Source organism: Lucilia cuprina, chromosome 3 (genome assembly GCF_022045245.1).
Source record: "Lucilia cuprina isolate Lc7/37 chromosome 3, ASM2204524v1, whole genome shotgun sequence".
NCBI classification, from domain to species: domain Eukaryota; kingdom Metazoa; phylum Arthropoda; class Insecta; order Diptera; family Calliphoridae; genus Lucilia; species Lucilia cuprina.
The window spans coordinates 54,733,535-54,756,999 of NC_060951.1; the positions used below are offsets into that span (position 1 = coordinate 54,733,535).

The 23,465-nt window shown below is 29.8% G+C and overlaps 8 non-coding genes across 8 annotated transcripts; all 8 read left to right on the forward strand.

Annotated features, from left to right (window-relative positions):
- Positions 1-7,425: 7,425 nt before the first annotated feature.
- Trnaw-cca lies at positions 7,426-7,497 on the forward strand. The gene has a single exon. It is a non-coding gene; the product is annotated as a tRNA-Trp (tRNA).
- Positions 7,498-7,758: 261 nt separating this feature from the next.
- Trnaw-cca lies at positions 7,759-7,830 on the forward strand. The gene has a single exon. It is a non-coding gene; the product is annotated as a tRNA-Trp (tRNA).
- A 192-nt stretch (positions 7,831-8,022) lies between these two features.
- Trnaw-cca lies at positions 8,023-8,094 on the forward strand. Its single transcript has one exon. It is a non-coding gene; the product is annotated as a tRNA-Trp (tRNA).
- A 199-nt stretch (positions 8,095-8,293) lies between these two features.
- Positions 8,294-8,365, forward strand: Trnaw-cca. The gene has a single exon. It is a non-coding gene; the product is annotated as a tRNA-Trp (tRNA).
- Positions 8,366-8,615: 250 nt separating this feature from the next.
- Trnaw-cca lies at positions 8,616-8,687 on the forward strand. The gene has a single exon. It is a non-coding gene; the product is annotated as a tRNA-Trp (tRNA).
- Positions 8,688-9,163: 476 nt separating this feature from the next.
- On the forward strand, positions 9,164-9,235 carry Trnaw-cca. The gene has a single exon. It is a non-coding gene; the product is annotated as a tRNA-Trp (tRNA).
- A 169-nt stretch (positions 9,236-9,404) lies between these two features.
- On the forward strand, positions 9,405-9,476 carry Trnaw-cca. The gene has a single exon. It is a non-coding gene; the product is annotated as a tRNA-Trp (tRNA).
- A 378-nt stretch (positions 9,477-9,854) lies between these two features.
- On the forward strand, positions 9,855-9,926 carry Trnaw-cca. Its single transcript has one exon. It is a non-coding gene; the product is annotated as a tRNA-Trp (tRNA).
- Positions 9,927-23,465: the final 13,539 nt, after the last annotated feature.

The window sequence follows — 23,465 nt, forward strand, 5'->3', positions numbered from 1 at the left end:
GTTCAGTTCTAGTTCAGTTCTAGTTCAGTTCTAGTTCAGTTCTAGTTCAGTTCTAGTTCAGTTCTAGTTCAGTTCTAGTTCAGTTCTATTTCAGTTCCAGTTCAGTTCAGTTCTAGTTTAGTTCAAGTTCACTTCATGTTCAGTTTTCGAACAATAAATCCATTCCGTTAAAGCTCTGTTAAAAATAGTAAACGAAGTCATAGTCGTATATTCTACACATATACTGGCAATAGTTGTAAAGTAATATTAACGCGCGCGGTTTTTGTTGTAAAGCGTAGACGTAGTTAAAGTCTCTCAATTTTAAAAACTGTTGATTTGGTTGGTATGACAAAACTGGTGGGGATGGAAGGGTAACAAGTTGTGAAGATATAAAAATAAGCATTAGCTAAAAAGGAAACTAAACACTACTACTAAAGCAAGAATAAAAAAAACAAATAATAAAAAGCGAAAAATAAGATTAAAAAAGGAGGAAAAAGCAAAAACTTTTCCTTTTTTGCACTTTAAAACGCGAACATAGAAAATCAAAATGCTACAGCACCAGCACAAGGGTGGTTTATAGTCGTCGTTTACTGTGATATACTCTACTCTAATAAGAAGTGTATAGGAGTGTGTTTGGATAATTTTTTTCTTACGGTGAGTGCAGCAGTAGTGGTAAATAGTACATGTAAGTTTGTTTTTATTAGAAAAAAGGATCTCTTTTATAAGTTAGTGTTTTGTTTATGAATGTGTGTAAGTTCGTTTGTATAATTTTTTATTATTTTATTTTCTGTTTTTTATTTTTCATCATTTACTACATCTATTACATGATTTTTTTATATTTTTTTGTTGTTGCCTTCTTATGCTGAACGCTGACGTTGACGTCAGCGTTAACTGCGTCTACTATATTTCTACTTGTGCACGTTGTTATTTTTGTTGTAGTTGAATTCTAAGTTTACAGGTTTCAAAAAAATGTTTAACTACGTGTTCGCAGTTAAAAATCTGAACTTATTTTTTTATTATTTTCTGATGCTGGTATGCGTGCTGTTGTAGTTATTGTTGGTGTGTTTAGTCTAATATGTTTGAAAAAAATTATATATCTACAATACAGTTTTTGTATTTTTTAAATTACACTGACAAAAAGTAAAGAAAGTTATTTGAAACAAAGATGCTGTATAAGGATCGTTGCACATTGTGAAGTTACCAGACCAATCTTAAGAAAATAAGGTTTAAAATATGTTAGAAGTCTCGAAAGGCTATTTACCATTTGTCATATTTACCTATTACATTTTAAAACAAAATTCAAAGTATCAAATTTTTTTCTATCACTGTAAATTGAAGTTTTGTATATGTGTTAGTTTTAAATTTTTTTAATATTGTGTTTAGAGAGATTTGAGTGAATAGATGACACTCATACCAAAGAAAACGCGCTTTTGAGGGTTGATTTTTTTTTGTCGACATCATTTTTTATTTTCTATACATTTTATTTTGTTGTTGTTTTATTTCACAATAAACGGCGACACAGTTGTAGTTCCTGCTGCTGCTGCTTTAAAATCTAAAAAAACTGAAAACTGAAAAATAATACTGCCGCCGCAGTTTAAAATAAAAAAGTAAAATGAAAAGTATAGAAATATTAGGGGGTTATGACTAAACTTTACGGCTCGAGTTGTACCCAGAGTATGTGTGTAGTATTCAAGTAGTAAATAATTGTAAACGTCTGCGTGTATATGTGAACAAAAAAAAAAAATCATATTGTAAGGATGTAGATATGTATGAATGTGTGTAAATATGTATGGCTGTAACACGGGCATCCTTTTTTGTAAAAAATAAATTTTATATATGTTTTTCATTTTCAATGTCTATGCAAAGTATGCTTCTTTTTTCTACTCTTCTTATGTTTTGTTCGATGAAAAAAATAATGTTAAATAAATGAATTCAAAACGTAGTTTGTGCTATAAAGGTACTACTTATTATTACTTTTAATACTTTGCGTACGCATGGTTGTATGTGTGTGTTTATCTGTGTTAGAAGAAATATGTCTAAGTATGAGTATTATAAGGACTATGTGTGTTTGTTTATATGTATGTAAATATGTATATGAACTAAACATAAAACTTTCCTCTTTCTTTTAATTTTATTTTTTTAATAGAATAAAAATTATTTTTTGTTGTCTGTATGAGTCGAAAAGAAATTCAATCTGGTGAATAAAAATTATTGAAGAGCGGCATTTAGTTTTTAAACGCATTACAACATACGGAGTTTAGATGTTGATAAGATCTCTATATACATACGAAGGAGTATAAAGTATATATTTATGTAATTTCTTTAAAAATATACAAACTTCTAAAAGATCTATTTACATATTTATTCTTTGCGATGAGACACTATGGATTATAATATTTGTTCATATATTTGCACCAGTCTTTTTTTCTAGATATAGGCTATAGACTACATTATAGAGCAAACTATAGACTAAATCACGGACTAGTTCAGTTTAGTCTAGTTTAGTTCTAGTTTAGTTCTAGTTTAGTTCTAGTTTAGTTCTAGTTCAGTTCTAGTTCAGTTCTAGTTCAGTTCTAGTTCAGTTCTAGTTCAGTTCTAGTTCAGTTCTAGTTCAGTTCTAGTTCAGTTCTAGTTCAGTTCTAGTTCAGTTCTAGTTCAGTTCTAGTTCAGTTCTAGTTCAGTTCTAGTTCAGTTCTAGTTCAGTTCTAGTTCAGTTCTAGTTCAGTTCTAGTTCAGTTCTAGTTCAGTTCTAGTTCAGTTCTAGTTCAGTTCTAGTTCAGTTCTAGTTCAGTTCTAGTTCAGTTCTAGTTCAGTTCTAGTTCAGTTCTAGTTCAGTTCTAGTTCAGTTCTAGTTCAGTTCTAGTTCAGTTCTAGTTCAGTTCTAGTTCAGTTCTAGTTCAGTTCTAGTTCAGTTCTAGTTCAGTTCTAGTTCAGTTCTAGTTCAGTTCTAGTTCAGTTCTAGTTCAGTTCTAGTTCAGTTCTAGTTCAGTTCTAGTTCAGTTCTGGTTCAGTTCTAGTTCAGTTCTAGTTCAGTTCTAGTTCAGTTCTAGTTCAGTTCTAGTTCAGTTCTAGTTCAGTTCTAGTTAAGTTCTAGTTCAGTTTTAGTTCAGTTCTAGTTCAGTTCTAGTTCAGTTCTAGTTCAGTTCTAGTTCAGTTCTAGTTCAGTTCTAGTTCAGTTCTAGTTCAGTTCTAGTTCAGTTCTAGTTCAGTTCTAGTTCAGTTCTAGTTCAGTTCTAGTTCAGTTCTAGTTCAGTTCTAGTTCAGTTCTAGTTCAGTTCTAGTTCAGTTCTAGTTCAGTTCTAGTTCAGTTCTAGTTCAGTTCTAGTTCAGTTCTAGTTCAGTTCTAGTTCAGTTCTAGTTCAGTTCTAGTTCAGTTCTAGTTCAGTTCTAGTTCAGTTCTAGTTCAGTTCTAGTTCAGTTCAGTTCTAGTTCAGTTCTAGTTCAGTTCTAGTTCAGTTCTAGTTCAGTTCTAGTTCAGTTCTAGTTCAGTTCTAGTTCAGTTCTAGTTCAGTTCTAGTTCAGTTCTAGTTCAGTTCTAGTTCAGTTCTAGTTCAGTTCTAGTTCAGTTCTAGTTCAGTTCTAGTTCAGTTCTAGTTCAGTTCTAGTTCAGTTCTAGTTCAGTTCTAGTTCAGTTCTAGTTCAGTTCTAGTTCAGTTCTAGTTCAGTTCTAGTTCAGTTCTAGTTCAGTTCTAGTTCAGTTCTAGTTCAGTTCTAGTTCAGTTCTAGTTCAGTTCTAGTTCAGTTCTAGTTCAGTTCTAGTTCAGTTCTAGTTCAGTTCTAGTTCAGTTCTAGTTCAGTTCTAGTTCAGTTCTAGTTCAGTTCTAGTTCAGTTCTAGTTCAGTTCTAGTTCAGTTCTAGTTCAGTTCTAGTTCAGTTCTAGTTCAGTTCTAGTTCAGTTCTAGTTCAGTTCTAGTTCAGTTCTAGTTCAGTTCTAGTTCAGTTCTAGTTCAGTTCTAGTTCAGTTCTAGTTCAGTTCTAGTTCAGTTCTAGTTCAGTTCTAGTTCAGTTCTAGTTCAGTTCTAGTTCAGTTCTAGTTCAGTTCTAGTTCAGTTCTAGTTCAGTTCTAGTTCAGTTCTAGTTCAGTTCTAGTTGAGTTCTAGTTTAGATCTAGTTCAGTTCTAGTTCAGTTCTAGTTCAGTTCTAGTTCAGTTCTAGTTCTAGTTCAGTTCTAGTTCAGTTCTAGTTCAGTTCTAGTTCAGTTCTAGTTCAGTTCTAGTTCAGTTCTAGTTCAGTTCTAGTTCAGTTCTAGTTCAGTTCTAGTTCAGTTCTAGTTCAGTTCTAGTTCAGTTCTAGTTCAGTTCTAGTTCAGTTCTAGTTCAGTTCTAGTTCAGTTCTAGTTCAGTTCTAGTTCAGTTCTAGTTCAGTTCTAGTTCAGTTCTAGTTCAGTTCTAGTTCAGTTCTAGTTCAGTTCTAGTTCAGTTCTAGTTCAGTTCTAGTTCAGTTCTAGTTCAGTTCTAGTTCAGTTCTAGTTCAGTTCTAGTTCAGTTCTAGTTCAGTTCTAGTTCAGTTCTAGTTCAGTTCTAGTTCAGTTCTAGTTCAGTTCTAGTTCAGTTCTAGTTCAGTTCTAGTTCAGTTCTAGTTCAGTTCTAGTTCAGTTCTAGTTCAGTTCTAGTTCAGTTCTAGTTCAGTTCTAGTTCAGTTCTAGTTCAGTTCTAGTTCAGTTCTAGTTCAGTTCTAGTTCAGTTCTAGTTCAGTTCTAGTTCAGTTCTAGTTCAGTTCTAGTTCAGTTCTAGTTCAGTTCTAGTTCAGTTCTAGTTCAGTTCTAGTTCAGTTCTAGTTCAGTTCTAGTTCAGTTCTAGTTCAGTTCTAGTTCAGTTCTAGTTCAGTTCTAGTTCTAGTTCTAGTTCTAGTTCAGTTCTAGTTCAGTTCTAGTTCAGTTCTAGTTCAGTTCTAGTTCAGTTCTAGTTCAGTTCTAGTTCAGTTCTAGTTCAGTTCTAGTTCAGTTCTAGTTCAGTTCTTTTTTCTAGTTCAGTTCTAGTTCAGTTCTAGTTCAGTTCTAGTTCAGTTCTAGTTCAGTTCTAGTTCAGTTCTAGTTCAGTTCTAGTTCAGTTCTAGTTCAGTTCTAGTTCAGTTCTAGTTCTAATTCAGTTCTAGTTCAGTTCTAGTTCAGTTCTAGTTCAGTTCTAGTTCAGTTCTAGTTCAGTTCTAGTTCAGTTCTAGTTTAGTTCTAGTTCAGTTCTAGTTCAGTTCTAGTTCAGTTCTAGTTCAGTTCTAGTTCAGTTCTAGTTCAGTTCTAGTTCAGTTCTAGTTCAGTTCTAGTTCAGTTCTAGTTCAGTTCTAGTTCAGTTCTAGTTCAGTTCTAGTTCAGTTCTAGTTCAGTTCTAGTTCAGTTCTAGTTCAGTTCTAGTTCAGTTCTAGTTCAGTTCTAGTTCAGTTCTAGTTCAGTTCTAGTTCAGTTCTAGTTCAGTTCTAGTTCAGTTCTAGTTCAGTTCTAGTTCAGTTCTAGTTCTAGTTCTAGTTCAGTTCTAGTTCAGTTCTAGTTCAGTTCTAGTTCAGTTCTAGTTCAGTTCTAGTTCAGTTCTAGTTCAGTTCTAGTTCAGTTCTAGTTCAGTTCTAGTTCAGTTCTAGTTCAGTTCTAGTTTAGTTCTAGTTCAGTTCTAGTTCAGTTCTAGTTCAGTTCTAGTTCAGTTCTAGTTCAGTTCTAGTTCAGTTCTAGTTCAGTTCTAGTTCAGTTCTAGTTTAGTTCTAGTTCAGTTCTAGTTCAGTTCTAGTTCAGTTCTAGTTCAGTTCTAGTTCTAGTTCAGTTCTAGTTCAGTTCTAGTTCAGTTCTAGTTCAGTTCTAGTTCAGTTCTAGTTCAGTTCTAGTTCAGTTCTAGTTCAGTTCAGTTTTAGTTTAAATCTTCTACTCAAATTATTAATCAGAATGGCTTATTTTTACAAAAGAACCCACGGTGCTACCCACAATACAATCCATTTCAACTACATCCTGCTAACTTCGACAAACACACTTTTTATGCAGAAAATTTCTAAACTTTATTATAAATATAATAGTGGTTTAGTGTTGGTAAAATAAGTACAACACATAAAAGAAAAAATCGGAAATAAATACTTATCTCTAATACAATGAATAGTAGTAGTTGTAGTTGTATGTAGTAGTATTAGACTTTAAAGACCAGCAAACAATTCGCCATAAATGAAAAAAACACAAAACCAAACAAAAACAAAATGAACTTTGTATTTAAAGAGGGTAAAAGTTTAGAAATTTTATACTAAAAAACAACCATAAATGAAGCTTTTATTAGATTCCTGATACAATTAGAAAGACGAACTCTAACTACTGCCTGCTGGGTTCTATACAATGTCCTTGTTGTAATCGTGGCAGTAGTAGTAGTGTGGGCTTTTATTTGTAGTGGTAGTAGTTTCTTAATGGCTGAAACAGCATTTGGTATTGGCTGATGTTGTTGTTTTTGTTCCTGTGCATGTTTCGTCTTTTATGTATACAACAGGAATAAATATATTTTGGTAAAAATACTTGTATACATGTAATAAAATAACATGATGATGCCAATACACGCTTATTCAAGATTATAGTACCATGAACAAGTAATAGTAGTACTTCTTATTTTTTTAACTTTTTTTATTTATTTATTCTTTTAAGATTTTTCTTCTATAGTTTTTTTTGCTTTGCCTTTGTGTTGTATTTTGTTACTAATTTTGATTTTTTTCTTATTGTAGTTGTTGTTCTTTCATTGCTTTCATTTCATCCTTAGAAGAATGAAAAGAAAGCAGAAAAAACTTGCTTATGTATTAGTTTTGTCGATAATAAGTTTAAAATTTTTCCTTTTTTCCCAAAAAAAGAGATTCATATTTTTTGTGTTGGATTTTATTTTCCTTTTTGGCGGACGGGAGGCTGGCTGGCTAGCTGATGAAGGCATTGAAGGCAAACAAAACAAAAGAATAAAAATCAATATTATGAGATATTAGAAAATTATAATGGTTTTTAGAGTTTCTTTTTGAAAATATTTATGTACTTGCAAGGGAATGAGTTTGTGTTTTTTTCCTTTTGTAAATGCTTTTCATAATTATATTAATTTCAAATTACTAAATAGAAAGATGAGTGTTTTATTATTTAATATGAACTTTTTTTATTTTCCTTTTGATAAAGTTTGCCGGTAAAAAATGGGGAAAATTTTCTAATAGTTTTTTTTAGGAAATTTAATATTTAATGCAGGATATTCTTTTTGACTCCTGATCATTAAATTATTTTAAGGAAATATTTTTCTGCAGTAAAAAAGTTGAAATGTTTGACACCGTTCGCATTTATGAATATTATTATCTTTTATATTTTTGTAATCCATTTCTTGTTCCTAGATTATAACTTAACATTATTCACACACCCGATATTCCTTTAATATATATGCACTTATTTATTAGAGAAAGACTATTAATAAATCACTTTCATTGTCACACATTTAAAATCACTTCTAAAAATCCGACAAGTAAACAGACTCCGTGGCGCAACGGTAGCGCGTCTGACTCCAGATCAGAAGGTTGCGTGTTCAAATCACGTCGGGGTCAATAATTCGTATTCTTTTTTTACTTTTTTATACAATCAAATAATATTAATACATAATTATAAATAATACCCATTCGCATTAACTAATACATTTATCACCATAATATTGCATTAAATGTCATTATTGTTTAAATGTCAATTAAGACCTCATGCGGGTACGAACCAACATCATTGAGATGTGTGCCACCAAAACAAATTAAAATTAAATGAATAAAAATAATACAAAAGCACTTAATCAACATTTGTCCACTAATTTATTAACAGACTCCGTGGCGCAACGGTAGCGCGTCTGACTCCAGATCAGAAGGTTGCGTGTTCAAATCACGTCGGGGTCAATAATTAAGGTCTTTTTATTTTTTAAGATCATTTACTTTTAAGCCAAATAACTTATTTTAAAATTGCTTAAGTGCTGTAATTTAAACGCCCGAGTGTAGACGTTTAACTTAAGTTTAACTAATATGTATATCTGAAAAGGTCCAGTTTGCCTTCAGATATATGAAGGCCTTGAAGTTAGTTTGTTTTAGTGGGACTCCGTGGCGCAACGGTAGCGCGTCTGACTCCAGATCAGAAGGTTGCGTGTTCAAATCACGTCGGGGTCAAGAAATTCATTTTTTGAAAATTATTTTTTTAAAAATAAAAACTATTTTAATAAAGTGATTTCTTTTCACCATTTTAAATACTGTTCAGAAGTTGCATAATTCTGATTTGACCCTAAATCTGATTAGATTTTTTAAATATATATATTTTTAAATCGCTTAGTGGAATGATTTCATTAACAATTGTGGTTAGTTGGCTCAAGACTCCGTGGCGCAACGGTAGCGCGTCTGACTCCAGATCAGAAGGTTGCGTGTTCAAATCACGTCGGGGTCAATGAAGGCACTTTTTGATTCAAAAGGACTTCTTAATGATAGCATTTCTTAATTTCTGTACAGAAATGTTAAGAAACAAAATTATACGAAAAATGCAATTTGATAACGAAAGAGAAAGTAAGAGTGCATTATGAATTGTGATTTCTCCGATTTAATTACTATATATTTTTAAATTTAAGATCTTCTTGAATAATAATTTAAAATTTTTTTTATCGACGGTATTATTTAAGTGTTTTCATAATTTTTTATTTGACTCCGTGGCGCAACGGTAGCGCGTCTGACTCCAGATCAGGAGGTTGTGTGTTCAAATCACGTCGGGGTCATATAAATTATGTTTTGGAAAAAACATTTTTGAATCATCCTTATAGGAATATTTAATTTAAATAAATATCCTTATAATTGTAACAGAAAAACTGTAGCTGAATTTCTCAAGATAAAGGATTTGTATGTACATTGATATTCTGGCAAAATTGTTTGTTTCTTTTTATTCTTCTCAATGATTTTGTTTTAAGTTAAAATGTTTAAACTTGATATAGTTTTGAAATTATTTCTCTGACTTTAAAATCTTAATCGCATAAGTTCTTTTCGATTTGCGTATATTTGGTAGACTCCGTGGAGCAACGGTAGCGCGTCAGAAACTGTGTTTTTTTGGAACAAATAGGTATATATCCCAATAATAAAATGATATTTAAATATGAATTTCATTGTCCATGAAAAAGTTCCTTTCCCTTTTTAAATTTATTTCCTAAGTTAATTTATTTATGCTTTAGATCCTTGAATTGTCGACACAGTTATTGTGGACTCCGTGGCGCAACGGTAGCGCGTCTGACTCCAGATCAGAAAGTTGCGTGTTCAAATCACGTCGGGGTCAATTTACTTTTTTCTTATATAAAAAGATACGTATATACTTATACCCATTAAGGAAATTTCTAAAAGAAATTTGGTACATTATTTTAACAAGATCACTTAAATGTAAAAACTATATTTTATACTTAGATACGATTTTGTCTTAACAATTGGATTAATGTAATAGTATATATGACTCCGTGGCGCAACGGTAGCGCGTCTGACTCCAGATCAGAAGGTTGCGTGTTCAAATCACGTCGGGGTCATAAAAATTATGTTTTGGAAAAAAGATAGTAGGATCGAATGGTGATCGAAATCGAAATTTCCAAATAATAATTGCCTAAAAATAATTATTGCATTTATATAAAACTGCCATTATAATAAGATCATGACTTTCTCTCACTATCCACGATAAGGTTTGAGATGTTCTTTGCGAAAGTAATTTCGGAAATGAAGGAATTAAATTTGCCGTTGGTTGCAACCAAAATGATAAGAGAATTTCAATGTACACGATTTGCCTTAGTATTAAATACGATCGAAGACAGTACATATATACTTGTGATTATTTTTAATCAAATTTTTTTATCTCTTTCATTTTAATTAAATGCAGTTTTCTATTTATGCAATTATTTTTGCATTTCATAGACTCCGTGGCTCAACGGTAGCGCGTCTGACTCCAGATCAGAAGGTTGCGTGTTCAAATCACGTCGGGGTCATAATGGATTTTTTCTTAAGATCTATCCCTAAGATTCATGAAGACATAACAGACAAAAAATGTATAAATCAAACTTATGTAATGGCGAAATTTTGAGACCAAATTAGAATTTGAACTTGTTGTTATAGATTAAAGTTTCACCTTATTAATCAATTTAATAAATATTATTTTAATTTCTTAGAATCGACTAAAAGAAATTTATTTTATTAAGTAAAAACATAATTAAACAATTTAAAGCTTGTATACAGTTTCTGCCCTACAAATCTCTTTTAAAATTTGCTAATTAAAAATAACCTCTAAAATAGTTTTCAAGACTTTAAAAATAACTTTATCATTCACAAAAATTGTATAAACATTAAGCTACAATATACAATAATTTAAGTATAATAAAAACCATTCATTCATTCATTCATTGATATTCTAATACCATTTAAAAAAATTTTACTGCGGATTATACAAGAAAAACTTATATTCAAACAATCAAACACACTCGCATAAACATAGAGAAATATCCAAAAAATAATTTAAAATAAAATCTACAATAATGGCCCGTTTTTCGCAGCCATTACAGATTAATGTGCTGCTACTGTTACAACTATATACATACTAGTGTTCCACTGCTCTACACCATACCACTCCACACCATTACACTTTAGCATTCTAACGACTAACGATTACAAACCCAACAACCTTCTTAAGTTAACAGTTGTGTGCTCCTAGTTTGCGTTTTTCTTGTTGTTGTTATATTTGCTTCTTGAAGGGAACTCGGCGTTCAAATGCTGCTTAAAGGCATTAGTTTATGTTAGTGTTACTACGACTATTTTAATGGTATTACAAAACACATTTCTACTTACAACACACCATGTTGCATAGAAAATAAAATTGAAGAGCAAAACTTCATTAGCGAAAGCAGAGTGCGGTAAGGAGCAGAAAAAAAGACAACATCTACATACAAACCTTATTTTCAAAATTCAAATTTACGAGTTTTTAGCTAAGAACTCTGTTCTTTTTTTTTTGGTTGCTGTTTTGCTTTTACTATTGAAGTAGAGAATGGGTTGTAATTCTTATATTATTTTTACTTTCTTATTGAAGAAAGTTTACACTATATTTTCCATACAAAATGTTTATTGTCGTGGAGTTGGAGTAAATTCTTAGTTTAGGAAGGTTTATTCATCTACTACTCTAACTTTCACACTATTTGAAATTATTATTATAACTGCCGTTAAGTTTCCCCGCAGGACATTTTCTCTTACTCTATCGTTGATAATCTTTACTTTTTCGGGGCAGAGTTTTAAAGGTGTTGGGTAGTTGGTTGAGAATTTAATGTTAGAATTGTAATTATCATTAAATTTTAAGATTTAATTTAAAGTGGAAATAGTAGTGTCATTAATAAATTCTATTATAAACATGAAGAACATATTCTTTAATCTCATTGTGTTTGTATTAAATATAATGAGGACGTTAAAAAATTTTTATAACTAATGAAAGTGTGTGTAATGTTTTAGGATTAGGTAAGAAGCGATACCGTTGTATTACCCTAATAGTCGTAGGAATTCATTTGGTTATTAATCTCTACTTCTTGATTTAAACCCACCGTTTTGCTTTACAAAGTTTAGAATATTCTTTAGGCATATCCCAGATATCTCATCCAGATATCTGGGATATGCCTAAACATTGTTCTCAGCTTTCATTGAATGATGGGCAGTAGGACAGTAGATGAGGTATTGTTTCCTCTTACTTCTCATTATTACAATATTCACAGTAGTCGTCACTTTGATTCCAAATATTTTTTATGAAAAAGCTCCACCCACTCTTCCACTCCTCTAAAAGCCGTCAGTGAAAACATTTGTTACTCTATCCGTTGAGTGTGGCTCGTGGCTGAATTCCCATTAAAAACTCGGATGTAAAGCGTTTGTCGAAGTGAGGTTTCGCAATAGTCTACATTAAGATGCAAGGATTCGAAGTGTTAAATTATTCCTGAGTACCCTATACCTCTACTACCGAACCACGAACTACACGCATTTAGTCTGATTGCCGAATTGAGGTCTAGTTGAATCGCCATCAGGTCAGCTGGTAACCAGTTCATTATGTTTAGCAGGGCTTTCATTGGTATCCTCCTAATTGCTCCTGTGTTCAGGATTGCATTATTTCGATGGCTACACAATGAGAAGGGATTTCTAATGCCTGTCACCATACAATAACCCCATAAAATAGTATGGGCTTAACAACTGCTTTGAAGATCCAGTTGATAGTTTTAGGGGTGACGCTCCGGTTTGAACCAACTGCCCTCTTGCAGGAGTAAATAGCTATATTAGCCTTATTTATCCTGTTTTGGATGTTCATCTTCCAGGATAGTTTACTGTCAAGGATTACTCCACGTGTTCAAATCACGGCACACAACAAACCCTATAGAGGTCTAAGGCAATAGATTAAAAAAATAAATTTCCTTCCCCCTTTGGATCAGCGCCGGATTTGAGTCGAAACTTATTTGCAAGATCTATAAGTAGGACAATAATGCTTCGGTAGTTTATTATTCTCTAATGTAAATTATGTTTTTTTAAGAATTTCACAAAAATGTAACGTCTTGTTTCGAATATTGGTACAAAAATGGAAGACATCGGTAAATCTCTGTATAATACGTTTAAGAAACTGTAAAGGACCATTTTATTTAACTGTAAAGACTCTACATTTACATATTTAACTTTACTTAGCGGCCAAAGCCGAAGTCGGAGAAATATAGGGAAATTTTTAGATATCTTGCTCTCATCGCATGATTCAGGATTCATTTAAGTAGTTTAATATTATGATCAATTTAACACTGGATCACTGAATTAGCGGTGATATGTCTTTTTAGGATGAATGATCTTTAAAGATGAAGTAATCGGATTTTCATTAAATTGTAAAGAGAGTTCAGAGAGAGAGTCGATTGATAATGATTATATAACCCATATAATCATTTGATTATGGGTAACCAGAGACATATGGAGAACTTTTAATGTGTCTGAACTTTCCCTTAATCTGTATAATTAAGAATTGAGTAGATACACGTTCCGTAAGTCCAATAAAAATATTGCAAATGATTGATTTAATAACAACTTTGGGAAGAATAAAAAACTTTGTCGATAGAAAGTTAGGGAATATCTATATCTGATGTTGTGCATTAATATTTTGATTTTATTTGAACTACTTCTTCTATTAGAGCTAAACATACTTTAAAATGCTTAAGATTTAAGTCAAAAAACTTTTACCAAAATCAATCAAGTCTTGCAAGCACAAAACCTTGTGATAAATAATTTCCAATAGATAAATATTTTCTAAACATGCAACAAAGTATTAGCAATCTTACGATTATATATCTTAAACTTCTGTCTACTACCTACTTTAGCCTGATGCTATACTACCCCCTCCCCTAATGCTCCTCCTTGATAATTTATATTTTAAACACTACTCTCACTACAGCCATTAAGTTTTTTTTATTTTTCAAAATAATTTTTTTTCTTCGCTGTAATAAAAAATTGTTGTGTAGATACTAAATTTTCTAGTTCTTCTTATTTCTTTTATTTCTATTTTTTTGTTAGTGTGTGTTTTGTTTTTTTTTTTTTTCTATATTTTTTGGTTCAGTTTGGCTGGCATTAGTGTTTATATTTTTTTGTGTGCAAAGACGATTTATGTACAGTTCGTTAGGGGTAAGTTACGACTATGGCAGCACAGCCGCCAACAGACGTCGCTGATTTTGAGAACGCTGGCTGTGTGTTTGGCTGAATGTGCCTCTAAGATGCTGTTTTCTATATTTTGTTGTAAGTATCTACTATTGCTAGTATGTCTGTAGGATTTTTGAATTGTTTGTGTGCTTGTATAGAATCAAATTTAGAGTATAGTGTTGCCTAAGGTTTATTTTCCAAAGAAATTGAAAAAAATTAAAAAAAAGTGCTGCTTTCGATAGGTGAGCGAGCACAGTGCAAAAAAAAAAAAAAGAAAAAAATTAAGTAAGCAGTGGCAGGGTTGTAGATATATTCATTCAGTTTATAATAAAAAGAAACGAATTACAAAAGGTTGCGTTAGTTTAGATATTTTTTTAAGACATTTACCCGCTTTATTTTAAAATCGCTGGGTGGTTAAGATGGTGGTGTAGTAGTGTTCTGTAACACGGCTGCTGTTATGGGAAAAGTAGTCAAATATTATTACGTGTGTGGCAGAGTAGTTGTTGGAGAGGGGGTGGTTGGTTGTTTCGCTGGCTGGCAGCGAACTGAGGTGGGTATAATAAATTTCAAACTATAAAACAACATTTTATGGGGCATTAAAGTAAAATTTTACAGTTTTTGTATTAGAAAAAATAAAAAAAAACGTTTTCTTTTGCTCATTTTAAACAGCCATAAAACGATGTTGTAACGCAGTAACCATCTTATTGTAGACGTTTTACATTTTACATTCATACAAATACATAATAATTTTAGTAGGCTGGCAATAAAATTAATACTTTTAGCTATAACTAACTATACGACTGTAAACAATTTTTATTTAAGTTTTTTTTTTGTATTTTATTTTTTGTTGGTCGGTAAATAAAGTAATAATATTTTACAATTTATATAAATGTATGACCCTCTAAGGTCCTTAGGCCGCTACTGCCAAGGTACGTGTTTGAATGTATGTTTGTTTCAGCAAACACTTTATAGTTTATGGGTTTTCTAAGATGTTTTATTTCTAAGCTTAAATTCTTATAGATTTGTTCATATAGATGTTAAAAGTCTCCCCCGGTTGGAATATAGTTTCATTAGTAAGATTTCAAATTAAAAACTGCTACCAAACAGTTGGGGTTTCCTTTTTTCACATTTTCCTACTAGCTCTTCCTCTTCCTCTAACTATTACTATTAAATGTAAAACTATTGTTAGGCTACTACGATTACTTTTATTGCGTTTTTTTGTTCAAATTGTGTTTTATTCAGATAAATCATTTGGCTGTTTAGTGTTTCCTTTTATTTAGTTTTATATGCTGCTACCTCTTGTTTATTTTAGACAAAGAATGTAACAAATATGAAACAAAGAATATAAGAAAATAATATTGACTAAGACCGACTCTATAATACCCAACAATATAAAGCAATATACTAAAGTAGGTCCTATAACAGAGCAACAACCAATTATGAACAGATTGAATATTGGCTTGATACTGATGTTTTCTGGAAGTGAGACATATTCAAATTTCAATAGATCCGAGTATAATTATATACTTATTAATAAGATTTAATATAACAAAACTGTATGGTCTTTGATGACCATTTCATATGGGAGCTATGTACATAGGTGAAGATCACATACCAAGTACATGATAAGATGACATCGTTTTTGGACTCACAAAGTGTAACTAAAACTATAGTTTCACTTTTTTATATAAAACAAGTTTTTACATGATCAGTTGAACATGTTAAGGTGACATCGTTTAGTGAATTCACAAAGTGAAACTAAATCGATAGTTTACTTTTTTATATGAAACATTTCTTTATTTTCTTCATAGACCACATTTCTTTTTTACAGAAATTTTTTAGATTTTTTTATACAAAATTAACAAAAATATAATTTGTTTATTAAAAATGAAATTTGTCCTATTTTAGTTATTGACTTTCTTTCTAAAGAAAATTTTTGAAAAATTTTTAAAAAAGTCTTGTTTTATATAAAAAATGCTTGAAAAATTATCTTCCTATAGAAAATTTAAAAACAATTTTATATTTCGAATAAATTTTTACAAAATTTGTTTTTTATAGAAAATTTTAGAAAAGTTAACCTTTTTAATAGAAAATTTAAGAAAATTTTCATAGAAGTTTAAAAAAAAGAATTATTATTCTCTTTTTATTAGAAAAATTTTATAATAGTTGCTTGTTTTATGAAAATTTTTAAAAAATTATATTTTTATAGAAAAATATCAAAAAATTATATTTTTATAGAAAAAATATCAAAAAATTATATTTTTGTTATTTTTTTATTTTTAAAAAAAGGATTTCTGTTAATCCTTTTTTTAAAGAAAATGTTAAAATAAATTTTTACAAAATACTCTTTTTAAACAATTTTTTACAAAATTTTCTTTTTATAAAAGATTTCCCTAATTTTTTTTATAGAAAATGGTCACGAAATTCACTTTTTAATAAAAGCTTTTCACAAAATTCTAAAATTATTAAAAATCTGTACAAAAAAAAAAAAAAAAATTATAGAAAATTTAAGTTTTTATAAAAAATTTACACAAAACTTCGTTTTTGAAGAAAATTTTGATAAAATATCGTTTTGATAAAAAAAATGTTTGCAAAATTGCATTTTTATAGAAAAATCGCTTTTTTAGAGAACATTTTGAAAAATGTATCCTTTAATAGAGAATTGCTTTAATTTATCTTTTATACAGAATTATTTTGAAAATTTCTCTTTTTAATAGAAAGTTATTGAAAATTTCCCTTTTTTGGAGAAAATTAAAAAAATTAAGAAACGTTTCAATTTTTTTCATTTTATAGAAAATTGAAAAAATATTATTATTAAAAAAAAATTCTTTTTTATATAGAAACATAGGCACAAACTGACAATACTTTTTCCACAACCCTAATGTAAGGTATAAAAATAACAATACATAGTTTGTAATGTGTTAGCATCAAGGCCAGTCTTAGTCCATTTTTTAAGATTTATGTTGGTGATTATTTCTAAGTTTTCTTGCCTTTATATTGCTACTCTATTTTTGTTGCTTTTTAGTTTAGTTTTTCCCTTAACCCCCTCTCCACTACATTATCATGAAATAAATAAAAAAAAGGTTAAACCCTGCTGGAAGTCTTCAAATAAAAATCTCCTTTTTTCCTAACGAATCTAACGTTTTTGTATACATTATTATAGAAATTGTTTGTTGTTGTAATTTTTTCGGTGGTCTCTCTCATTATCAAAATTGTTGTACTATATAAATATATATTATTATTGTTGTTGTTGTAATTGTTATGTATTTTTGTTTAGTTCCTCTTTTTTATGGCCATGGTTTTGAACAAAAAAACTACAATAATGGCTTTTTATATTTTCCATTTATCCCCTCGATGAGAAAAGAAGGAAGAAGCTGTAGCAGAAAGCACACACAAATTTAAGAAGCTCACAACATAAATTTTCTTTTTAAAAAAATACATAATAGAATAAGTTGTTTTTATTTATTTTTTTAAGGAATTTTTATTTTATCGATTTCCATTGATGAAAAGCTAAAAGAAATTAAGATATTTATGCTTTAAATGGCTTGTCAAAAAATTTAGGTTTTAGAAGATGATTTTTTTTCTTGGTCAAAAAGGTTTTGTAATTAGATATTTTTTTTGATTGAAGACAAAAGGTAAATTTGTTTGTAATAAGTTAAAGTCTGCGCCATATTTTAATAAGTTGAAATAATTAAAACTTTATAAATATTTTTATTTCTAGACAATATTTTCAAACTTTATCATGGACAACACTTTGATGAATTTTCAAATAAATATCAGTTTTTTCTAAAACTTTTCGAAAAGATCCAAAATTTTGTAGTAAATCTTAGAAAAATTTTGTTTTTTATAGAAAACATCCATTTTTAAGGAAAATGCCATTTTAAAGAAACACTTTTGAAACATTTTCTTTAATACAACATTTTATAAATTTTTATTTTTTTTCATTTAATACAACATTTTATAAAATTTATAAAGAATTTCAAAAATTCTTGTAGGAAATTTGGAAAACATTTTTTTTTAAGTTTTAGACAAATTTTCAAAAATTCTTTTTTATAAAAAAATATTTTAAAATTTTAACTTTTTTATACATAATTTATTTTTTTTTTCATAAATATATTTCGAAAAATTCTCTTTATTATAGAAATTTTTCCAGAAATTTCTTTTTCTATGGAAAAATTACCTTTCTTAAAGTAAATTTTTTAAAATTTCTATTTTTATAAATAATCTTTTCGAAAAAATCTCTTTTGATTAGAAAATTGTCTTTATTATAGAAAATTTTCAAGAATTTCTCTTTTTATAAAAAAAAAATATATGAAGGGAAGGGTCAATTATGGACCGAGAATTTTACTCATATAAGACCTTTTTAAAATAGTTATGACTGTTAATGCTGTTTTTCGGGGGCCATTTGAATGGGTGTTCGGTTCGGAATCTATAGTGCTTTTAACAGACAGACAGATTAACGGACAGACATGGCTAGATCGTCTTAGAATTTGATAAGGACCCAGAATATACTTTTGTGGGTTCATGATCAACATTTTGATGTGTTACAGACAGATGGACAGACATGGCTATATCGTCTAAGAATTTAATAAGGACACAGAATATACTTTTGTGGCTCCATGATCATTTCAATAGTCTTCGTCTACAGTACCATAAAAAATCATGTGCCAAATTTCATTGAATTATCTCCAAAATTGCGACCTGTAGTTTGATTACAAGGTTAGTTGTATAAGGGCTAGGTGAAATAATGGACCGATATTAAGCATTTTCAATAGGCTTTGTCTACGATATAATAGAAGATCATGTGCCAAATTTCGTTGAATTATCTCCAAAATTGCGACCTGTAGTTTGATTACAATGTTTACAAGCCCTATTCTAGGGTACGGTTGTATGGGGGCTAGGTGGAATAATAGACCGACCATAACCATTTTCAATAGTTTTCGTCCCTGAAAGATCATGTACCAAATTTCAATCAATTATCTTCAAAACTGCGGCCTGTAGTTTGATTAAAAGGTTTAGATGGACGGACAGACAGACAGACAGACAGACAGACAGACAGACGGGCGGACAGACGGACTGTCATAGCTAAATCAACCCAGTAAATAAATTCTGATCCGATTGGTATACTTTAAGGTGGGTATAGGACCAACATAATTGTGTGTTACAAACATCAGCATAAACCCAATATACCCTCCACACTAAAGTGTTTTAGGGTATAAAAAAAATCCTTTTTATAAAAAATTTCTAAAATCGCTTTTTCATATTCGATTTTGAAAACTTCCTTTATATAGAAAATTTGTAAAATCTTTTCTTTTTTAAGAAAAGTTTTTGAAAAACTATATTTTTTGTCAGACATTCTCCCTTTATAAAGAATTAATAAAAAGACTATTATTGGATTGAAATCTACATATTTTAAAAAGTTTTTTTTTTTAAATTTTCCAAAAATTCGTTGCATTGTAGAAAATATTTATTTTTTTTGAAAATTTAACTTTATTATAAAATTATCTAGTTTATATAAAATTTTGAGATATTTTCATTTTATATAGAAATTCAAAAATTTCTCTATTTACAAAATTCTCTTTACCATAGACCAAATTTTAGAAAATTATGATTTTTAGAAAATTTTTGAAAAATTCTCTTTTTATCTTCATTACGGAAAATTTCTCTTTATTTTAGATATTTTCCATAAAACTTATCTTTTTTAATAAAAAAAAAATTTACAATTTTTAAAAATAGAAAAACTTTGCCAAATCCTCTTGTATTAGAAAACTAACAAAACCATTATAATATTAAATTCAAAACAATCTTAATTGTTTTCACCAACAAATATACAATTCTTTATCAAATGCTAAACTTATATTTAGTATATTACCAGCTGCTATAGTTAAACTAAAACATTAATACTCATGATTTATTACAACAATACTGGCTTGGTTGTAAATTAAAATTGTTAGATTAGATTTTTTGTTGTTCCTCAGAATACAACAACAAATATTTACGACTTATATGAGCTCCACCACCCCTCCAAACCGCCGTCATTTACATACGTTCTAGTCAGTTTCAGCTTCTATTACAGTTTGGCCGGGTAATTTTGTTTATATTTGAATTTGAATTTATAACACATAACTACTTTTTAAAAGTGCCACAAATGTTGCAATACACATTCCTCTACAATCTACTACTGCTACAACTACATCTTTATTTTAAGTTTTTTTTTCGCAGTTTTTGTCAGTTTTTTTCCTTATTCTTCTGCTGCTGCCAAATATGGCATAATTCTTTAGTTGTTTGTTGTATTTATTTTATATATTTTTTATTTATTTATTTTGTTGTTGCGCTCATCTCATATATATATTATAAATTTTTTATTTTCTAAATTCTTTTACATTTTTATGGCATACTTGTGCTTATTGCTAGAAAATTTTTGTGCGAAAAACGAAAAGCAGCAACAACAGCAATAGCGGCAGTAGTAAGTTTAAAGGAAGTTAAAAAAAACTGAAAGAAAAAAAAAAACGCAAATTATATCATAACTTATATAGTGCGCCATCTGGGATTTAGTTGCTTCGGTAATAATTCTTTCTTTTACTATGATGATGATGACGACGACGATGAGGAGGCAGTAGATGTTAAGATTTTGGTTATAAGGGGGATTGGGTAGTGGTACGTATGAAGGTAAACGTTTTGCCATTTTCGTCTTTTATAACTTATAAGCGGAATAGAGGTGGCTGCCTGTTACTTACTAAAAATCTTTCTTAGAAATGGTGTTTTATTAAAGGAGGCAATCTTATTCACATTGTAGAGTAGATGTAGTGGCAATAGTCTTTGTCTGTGTCAAGGGAATGGGATGTTGAAAATGTAGGATATAAAAAAATGAAATACAAGTAGTAAAAACGATTACAACAATAGCGAATAAATATGCAAAAGAAATGGAAAATGTTTTCTAATAAATTTACTTTATGTATGTTAAGACAGCTAAGGTAAAGAATGTAATGTTAAACATTTTCTGAACTATTCTGAGAGATAGCTTAATAAAGAGAAGGAGTATATACTGATTAACAGTTTTGACTGTAGCCTGATCTAATGCCAGATGGCGCACTATATAAGTTATGATATAATTTGCGTTTTTTCGGTTTTTTTACTTCCTTTAAACTTACTTTCGTTTTTCGCGCAAAACTTTATAGTATAAAGTAAAGTAAAGTTTTAGCTTCAGATTTGTTTACAGTCTGGATTAATGACTGATGATTTATAGTTATGACTAAGGACTGATGAATTTATCAACCCCCCCTCTACATATACAAATAATGAAAAAGCAAAAAGAAAATAGACAGATCTATATTCTTGACTATAGGCAGATCTATAGTCTTGACTATAGACATATCTATAGTCTTGACTATAGACAGATCTATAGTCTTGACTATAGACAGATCTACAGTCTTGACTATGGACAGATCTATAGTCTTGACTATAGAGAGATCTATAGTCTTACCTATAGACAGATCTATAGTCTTGACTATAAACAGATCTATAATCTTAACTATAGACAGATGTATAGTCTTAACTATAGAAAGATCTGTCATCTTGACCATACACTGATCTGTAATCTTGACTATAGACTAATCTCTAGTCTTGACTTTAGACAAGATCTATAGTCTAGACTATATATCTGTAATCTTGACTATAGACTGATCTATAATATTGTCTATAGACTGATCTGTAACCTTGACTATAGACTGATCTGTAATCTTGACTGTAGACTGATTAATAGTCTTGACTGTAGAGGGATCTGATGTCTTGACCATAGATTGATCTATAATATTGATGATAGACTGATCTAAAGTCTTGATATAGACTGGTCCATAGGTTTGACTATAGACTAATCTATAGTCTTGACTATAGACTGATCTATGGCTTGATTATAGACTGATCTATGTTCCTAAATCTAGGAAAATTTTAGATTTTGCTCAAGTGTAGACTGATCTATATTCTTGACTAAGAGCAGATCCATAATCATGAATACAGACATTTCTGAAGTCTTCACTATAGACTGATAGGCTTAAGTATGTGTCTTGTTTAAGTATTAAGATACTTCTCCTTTAAAACTCTGACGATTTGTTATTATTGTTCTTGTTGGTGTTGTTATAATTGTTATTGTTGTTGGTGCGCATATTGTTACATATTTTATGTCTTATATAAATGTGTGTGTGCGTGTATTTAATCTTTCCATCCTAGTAAAGAAAATAAAGTTTCTTGATTTTGTTTTCAATTCATTCTCTGTCGGCACACAACTGGGAAAACGCGCATTTTAACTCCCACAAAACACTCTCAACAATGCGACTAGTAAAACCACCTTATTTTCTAAATAAATTAAAACGAAAAACTTAAACAGGGATAAGAGCAAAACGAGCCAGTTTAGCTTTTAGAAAAACTATATACTTATAAAATCTCAACACCCACTTACACTATTTCCCTAAGCAACAGACAAAAATCCTTTTTTTAGCTATTTATATATTATTTTATATGAAGTTTTTTTTACCTTTGTTTTATTCCCTTATTTTACTTCCTTTTATTCTTTGTTGACCATTTTCAAAATTTTAAATAATTTTTTTTCTATATGGTACAGTATTAATGGCGGTCGTTCTTTATTTATTATATTGCTAGTAGTGGATTGTAAAGTACATTCATTGTTCAATTACATACTACTTCCTTTCCTAACCTTCCTAACTCTCTGTCTAATCTGTGTATTTTTTTGTCTTGGCAACTCCTTTGCTAAACATTTTATATTTTCTTTATGTATTTTTATACGCTTTCGCTATTTTCCCCCCAAAAAAAGGGAAAAAATACATAAAAATACACATAATAATATTTTTTTTGTTAAAATACAAAAAAAATTTGTTAAAAAATGGCGCGTTATTGTATTGTCGTCTTCATCGTCATCCTTTTGCCGACATTTTTGTGTAGTAGAACACTTTAGAAAAGAACTCGTACCTTCGCAATTTGTACTTGTTGTTGTTGAGTATAAAAAAGTTTGTTAGAAAAAAGGATGGTTTTTTTTGGGAAAGTTAGAATTATTTTTCTGGAGAGCATGATACGTTGATAGTAATGGAAATAAAATTGGGGACACTTGCTTGTTAGGATAATAAATATTATTTTATTTTAGGTGTAGTATTAAAAGTATTGTATTGTTAGACTTTTGCTCTCCTGTAGGTATCAGTTGTCTTAATTTGTCAAAATTAGGAGTTTGCTTAACCTCAGTCCCATTTCTAAGATACAAGTTACTTCTAAGCCTATTTCTTGCTTTCAATGTTATTTAAGGCCTTTCAATTTAAAATGTCTAATAACTATTGCTATTACTATCCCTACTATGCCTGCCGCTTGCTGTTAAACACAAATACCTACAATCTTTAAAAAACACTGTATGATGTGATGAGAAAAACTTTCATTTTTCCCATTCAAAAAAATCCTTATAGTGACTTTGTATCCTTGTAATGGTATTAGTGTTTTCTCTATTGTTGTTGCTTCTACAGTTCTTCACCATCGTCGTCTCATCATAAAGGTATTCATCATCGACAAACAGAAAAAAATGATGAGGGAACTGAAAAAAAATCGTGAAGCGCGTGCCAAACATGGAATAAAAAAGATGCAAAAGAATAAATCCCAAGAAAAAAAAACTCAAGGAAAAAAGTACAACAACTAACATAATAAAATCGGGAAAAGATGAATTTGTAGTTGGGTTCTTTGAAGAGAAAAAAGGCGAATCTAAGACACATAAAAAGGAATACATAGAAATCAAAGAGAGAGAGAGAGAGCTTGCTTTCTTAGAAAACAATGTAGGAGATGATTTT